Consider the following 7,263-nt stretch of genomic DNA (forward strand, 5'->3'; position numbering starts at 1 on the left):
GATTTGTGCAATACCCATTTGGGCTTGAGAAAGCCAAATTGGGCAAAATCACTCAAACTACCCGATTAATCAAAATTGCCCTATAGTTTACAACCCGTTAGGTAGCCACCTAGGTGGAAGTCACGAACCTAGATCCTTTATCATTTGAAAAACAACCAAAATCAAAAACATTGTCTTCTAGTTTATTATTTGCAATCATTAGTTAAAAGTAGAAATAGAAACAACCAACAAGAATGTGGAACTGCAAATTAAGGCACATTATACAATTACACTAGGTGTATACCTAATCCCATTTCTAACTCCCTGAGGAATCGACCCCGACTCGGGTTGGGTTTTATTATTGCTTCGACCGCCTCGCTACCTATAATTGTGGGGTGAGTTTGGGCGAGATCAATTTTTGGCGCCGTTGTTGGGGAGTTAAACGGATTTAGCTATATATCTAGGTTTTTGTGTGCTTTGTCTTCTTCTGAGTCACTAATTTTGTGTTTGAATTGATTTTAGGTACGAAAATGGCTTTCAACAACGAGCCCATCGCAAATGTGCCATTTGGGGAGGAAGTGGACGGTGATGCCATGGATGAGGTTCCTCTTGAACCTCAAGCTAATAGACAAGGCCGCCCGCCTCACGATAATGTGCCCTCCCCTCCCTCACCTCCTCCAAGAGCGGCAACCCACCGATAATTACCAAACGAGGGTTATGCAAGTGTTATAGTCCCGCCCCGCATTAGGGTGGGCAACTTCCAAATCACCAACGTGATGCTTACACTACTTGAGCAACGGGGATTCTTCACCGGGGCTCCGAATCAAAATGCCTACAAGCATCTAAAGGGGTTCGTCGATACTTGTTGGGGGAGCAAGCAAACAAATGTCTCTGAGGACGCGCTGAGGTTGAGGCTATTTCCCGTTTCTCTACGGGGAAAGGCATTGGACTAGTTAGAGAGGTTTCCTAACCATTCTATCCACACTTGGAATGATTTGGCAGAAAAGTTCATTTCCAAACTCTTTTCTCCGGGACATATGACGACACTGCGGGATGAGATTCTAGCTTTCAAGCAAGAACCCAATGAGCCATTGCACGAGATTTGGGAAAGATATCGTACCATGGTTAAAGAGTGCCAGAACAATGATATGACTGAGGCCATGATCCAACAGACCTTCTACAGGGGGATCAACACAACTAATCAATGTGTGGTTAACCAACTCGCCGGGAAGAACTTCATGAACACGCCATATGCCGAAGCTTGTGAAATTCATGATGAGATGGCGGATACCTCTTCGCATGGAAAAGTAGAGCCAATGTTCCGCAAGGTGACCCTAATGTTATTCACCTATACAAGGAGCTACATGATCATGGGCAAGTTATTATCGAGTTGACAACTACCATGAACCAATTGGCCAAAGCTCAGCTTCGACAAGTTCAGGGGCCGAAACAAGTGCATGCATGCAATGGAAGGTGTGAATATGATGGTAAACAAAAGACGACAACAAGGTCAACAAATGCAAAGTTGTCCGGAACAATTTATGCAAGATGATAGTGGTTATGATCAAGGTGATTCATTCAATTAGCAAGACGAAGAAGTTCAATATGTCAACAATTATCAAGGTCGAAGAAACAATTCTCAAGGACAAAATCAACAACAATGGAGGTTGCAAGGAAATCAAGGCAATTGGAACAACCAAGGCCACCAAGGCAATTGGAACGGTGTCAATCCTAATCAAGGCAATTGGAACAATCAAGGAAATCAAGTCAATTGGAGTAATCAAGGCAATTTGGGGTGGCAACAATCAAAGCAATTGGGGAGGAAATAACCAAGGAGGGTGGAACAACAACAACAACCGGGGGTTGGGTTTTCAAAGGCCCACGATGTTTCAACAATCGAGCAATCCACCTCCCTATCCTTCTCAAGGCCCGAGCTCTTCTTCCAATGAGATGGGTAGAAATGAAAACATGTTTAAACAGATGATGGAGAATAATGCCGACTCTGATGCTTAATTAGCCTCGCACAACACTTCTATTCGGAATTCGGAGGTTCAATTAGGCCAAATCTCACAAGCTTTGAACACTCATCCTAAGGGGGCACTACCTAGTGATACGGTGGTAAACCCAAAGGGAGGGAATAATACGGGACATGCTATGGTCGTGACTACTAGAAGTGGAAAAGGTGGAGATGCAACCACCTCAAATCAAAGAAGGATTGTGGATGAAGATGTTGTGGTTCAAGAGGATGAAATCCCAAGTAATGTGGTTCAAGCTAATGAAGAGTGAGAATTGATACAGATGAAAGTGTGGAGAAGACGCAAGAAGAGGTGAACCCGTCTAGGGAACACGTGATTGACATGCCGGAACCAGTAGTGCCCAAGGCAAAGGCACCAACGCCAAGGCCTCCTCCTCCATACCCTCAAAGGCTTGCAAAGCAAAACAGTGAAAATCAATTTAAAAAGTTTATTGATATGATGAAGAGTTTGTCAATTAATATGCCGTTGGTTGAGGCATTGGAACAAATGACGGGATATGCAAAACTCATGAAGGATTTGGTAACCAAGAAAAGATCAATAAATTGTGAGACCATCAAGATGAATCATCAGGTGAGTGCTATTGTGCACTCAATGGCTCCAAAGTTGGAAGATCTGGGCACTTTCACAATCCCTTGCACTATTGGGAGCGCCGATTTTTCCAAAGCATTATGTGATCTCGGGGCAAGTATCAACTTGATGCCCTATTCGGTGTTCAAAACTTTGGGAATTGGTCAACCAAGACCCACATCCATGAGGTTGCAAATGGCGGATCGAACAATGAAGAGGCCTTTGGGTATTATTGATAATGTATTGGTTCGAGTTGACAAGTTCATCCTTCCAACAGACTTTGTGATCATTGATTGTGAAGTGGAATATGAGGTGCCTATCATTTTGGGTAGACCTTTCCTTGCTACGGGGAAGGCTCTTGTTGATGTGGAAGCCGGTGAGCTCACTTTCCGGGTGGGTGAAGAAAAAGTGGTCCTCCATATGTGCAAATCAATGAGGCAACCGAATAGTAATGAAGTTTGTTCGTTTGTGGATTTGGCGACGGATGTGATTGTTGATGATGCTAGTGCCACAATGAATGTTGAAGACAAATTGGAAGCCGTTTTGCTCAACCTTGATGATGATGAGGAGAGTGATGGCTATGTGGAGTGTGTAAATTCATTGCAAGGCATGGGGTCGTACACTTACGAGTCCCTAAAGCTATCTTTGGATCTTGAAAACCGGAAGACTCCTCCAATAAAGCCCTCAATCGAGAAGCCTCCTACCTTGAGTTAAAGCCATTGCCCCCGCATCTCAGGTATGAATTCCTTGGACCTTCTTCTACTTTACCAGTTATCCTTTCTTCTTGCTTAACTAACATGCAGGTAGAGTCCACATTGGAGGTGCTACAAAGGAGGAAAAGAGCATTCGGATGGACCTTGGCGGATATCCGGGGCATAAGCCCCGCCTTTTGCATGCACAAGATTATTTTGGAGGAGGGTTCCAAACCATCTGTTGAACATCAAAGGAGGATAAATGAAAAAATGCAAGAGGTGGTGAAGAAAGAGATAATCAAGTGGTTAGATGCTGGGGTTGTGTACCCCATTTCCGATAGCTCGTGGACCTCTCCGGTGCAATGTGTCCCAAAGAAAGGGGGCATGACTGTGGTAACAAATGACAAGAATGAATTGATCACAACAAGAACCGTTATCGGGTGGAGAGTGTGCATGGACTATAGGAAGCTCAACAAAGTTACTCGGAAAGATCATTTCCCGCTTTCATTTCTTGACCAAATGCTTGATAGGTTGGCCGGACGTGCTTTTTATTGCTTTCTTGATGGATACTCCGGTTATAACCAAATCTTTATTGCTCCTGAGGAACAAGAGAAGACCACTTTCACTTGTCCCGATGGTACTTCCGAATTCTCGCAGATGCCTTTTGAGTTGTGTAATGCACTGGCGACTTTTTATCGGTGTATGATGGCTATCTTCACCGACATGGTAGAGGACATTCTTGAGGTCTTCATGGATGATTTTTCTGTGGTTGGGAATTTGTTTGAAGCTTGTTTGAACAATTTGGATAGGGTATTGTCTAGATGTGAGGAGACAAATTTGGTGTTGAATTGGGAGAAGTGTCACTTCATGGTCGAGGAAGGAATTATCCTCGGCCACAAAATTTCAAAGCATGGTATTGAGGTCGACAAGGCCAAGATTGAGGTGATCTCCAAACTCCCGCCCCCTACATACGTGAAGGGAGTGAGGAGCTTCTTGGGTCATGCGGGTTTCTATCGCCGATTCATCAAGGACTTTTCCAAGGTGGTGAACCCATTGTGCAAACTTTTGGAGAAGGATGCCAAGTTCCATTTCAATGAAGATTGTATGAAGGCATACGAGTTGCTTAAGTTCAAGTTGATTACTACTTCTAGTATCACCGCACCGGATTGGAGCTTTCCTTTTGAGCTCATGTGTGATGCTAGTGATGTTGTGGTTGGAGCGGTGTTGGGGCAAAGAATCAACAAAATCTTCCATCCGGTCTACTATGCTAGCAGACCATGAATGATTCCCAAGTCAACTACACAGTGACCGAAAAGGAGCTACTTGCTATTGTTTTTGCCATGGAGAAGTTCCGGCTGTATTTGATGGGTACTAAGGTGATTGTTCACTCCGACCATGTGGCGCTTCGGTATTTGATGAGAAAGAAAGGTTCTAAGGCAAGGTTGATGTGGTGGTTACTTCTATTGCAAGAGTTTGATCTAGAGATTCAAGACCGCAAGGGTAGTGAGAATCAAGTGGTGGACCACTTGTCCCGTTTGGAGTAGGAGGGGAGGCCACATGACGGCCTTGAGATCAATGATTCATTTCCCGACGAGCAACTCCTATCTGTTTCAATGACTGGGATGCCATGGTTCGCCGATTTAGCCAATTATCTTGTGAGCGGCATTGTACCGCATGAGTTCTCTTCAAACCAAAGGAAGAAGCTCAAGCGGGATTGCTTGGATTATTATTGGGATGAGCCGTATCTTTTCTGGATATGTACCGATGGTGTGATCCGGCGATGTATTCCAGAAGAAGAACAAATGGGGATTCTTGAGGCTTGCCACTTTTACCGTATGGTGGTCATCATGGTGGAGCTAGAACGGCTACAAAGGTTTTGACTAGTGGATTCTATCGGCCTACCCTCTACAAGGACGCTAGTGAGCTTGTCAAGCATTGTGATGAATGTCAAAGGGCCGGTGGGATATCTAAGAAGAATGAGATGCCCCTTACCACCATTTTAGAGATTGATATCTTTGATGTTTGGGGTATTGATTTCATAGGAGCGTTCGCGAGCTCTTGTGGGAACACTCACATTTAGTTGTGGACTATGTGTCAAAATGGGTTGAAGCCGTGGCTTTACCCAACAACGAAGCTCGAAGTGTGGTGGCATTCTTGAAAAAGAACATTTTCACAAGGTTTGGTACTCCGAGGGCCATTATTAGTGATGGAGGTTTGCATTTTTGCAACCGAGCTTTTGATACCTTACTCACAAAGTATGGTGTCACTCATAAAGTCTCAACCCCCTACTATCCTCAAGCAAGCGGACAGGTTGAAGTCTTCAACCGGGAGATCAAGAGTATTTTGTCAAAGACTGTGAATGCCAACCGAACGGATTGGTCAAGAAAACTTGATGATGCTCTTTGGGCTTATAGGACGGCCTACAAGATGCCGATTGGGATGTCTCCATATCGATTGGTGTTTGGGAAGGCGTGTCATCTTCCGGTAGAACTTGAGCATAAGGCCATGTGGGCTTTGAAAAAGTTGAACCTTGAGTGGGATGTCGCTGCAAACCTAAGAGTGGCACATTTGAATGAGCTTGATGAATTCTGGTATCATGCCTACACAAGTTCGTTCCTTTACAATGAGAAGATTAAGTACCTCCATGACAAGTACATGCACAACAAGGAGTTCAAAGAAGGTGATCTTGTGCTATTGTTAAATTTCCGATTAAGGATGTTCCGGGCAAGTTGAAATCCAAATGGAGTGGGCCCTTTGAAGTAAATGTAACCCCCTTTGGTGCCCTAGATTTTAAAAATAAGAATGATGAGGTTCTTAGAGTCAATGGTCACCGGGTTAAACATTATCCTGGCAAAGGTTGATGATTGCCACATAATGGCGGTTCTTCATTTCAGGTGATTGGTAATTTGCGTCGTGTCATGACGTTAAATCAGGCGCTTCTTGGGAGGCAACCCATGATAGATAGGCTTTGTTTTGTGCTAACCAGTTTTGAAGTGTATGCAGGAATGGGTGTGCATTGCAGGGACTGTGCATGAAAATTTTGGCTAAGTGTCAAAATACATGGTCTCTGAAGTTGGCTTGTCAAAAATGCTTAAGGAATTGTGGCCGCACACATTTTTGTGTGGTCCGCACTAATGCTACGGCGGCACTCATTTTTGTGCGGTCCGCAGTGTGACTTCTCAAGGGCAGGTAAGGAGTGCAAACCGCATCAAAATTATGCGGCCACACTCAGGTAAAAATCAGGGTCCCACGGGTAAAAGTACAAATAGGGCTTCTCTCATCTTTTTACACTTTTCGATCTTCTGAGCCCTGAAGCTAAGCTTGCACAGTAAATTTCCCCATTGCTCTCAAATTTTTCCCTCATTTCATCACCTGCATCTTCATTACTGGTATGTTAATTCCATCTATAGATTCTTCATCTTTTGTATTGTTTTGTTCTTAGATTTAGGGTTACTTCCATGCCTAAAAATGTCAATGTTTAGTTGTTTTTGCTTAGAAACATGTGGGTAGATTCTTGAACGTTAATTGGGGTCTGGGTAAGTAGCTAATGATGTTTGATTGCTAAAACCATGACGATATGAGAACAAAATTACATAAACCCTAGGACAGTGCCCGTGAAATTTGAATTATGCAGTCGCAAATATTTTTGTGCGATCCGCACTAGAGGCTATGTGGTTGCAAACACTTTTGTGCGGTCCGCAACTCTCTAATTTAGGAAAATTGTGTGCTTGAATTATGCGGCCTCCCTTAAAATTGTGCGGTCCGCAGTGGACTTATGCGGCCGCACTCATTTTTATGCGGTCCGCACATCAGATACCCCAGTAGTCTGAACCTGGGGTTGTGCAGCCGCAGTCAAATTATGCGGTACGCACTCTTGGTTGTGCGGCCGCACTCAATTTTGTGCGGTCCGCACTGGGCAGCCTGCGGCCGCGCTCACTTTTGTGTGGTCCGCACTGCCCCTTCTGAGAATGTTTTGCTACAACTTTCAA

This window comes from Nicotiana attenuata, unplaced genomic scaffold (assembly GCF_001879085.1).
Source record: "Nicotiana attenuata strain UT unplaced genomic scaffold, NIATTr2, whole genome shotgun sequence".
In the NCBI taxonomy this organism is placed as follows: Eukaryota; Viridiplantae; Streptophyta; class Magnoliopsida; order Solanales; family Solanaceae; genus Nicotiana; species Nicotiana attenuata.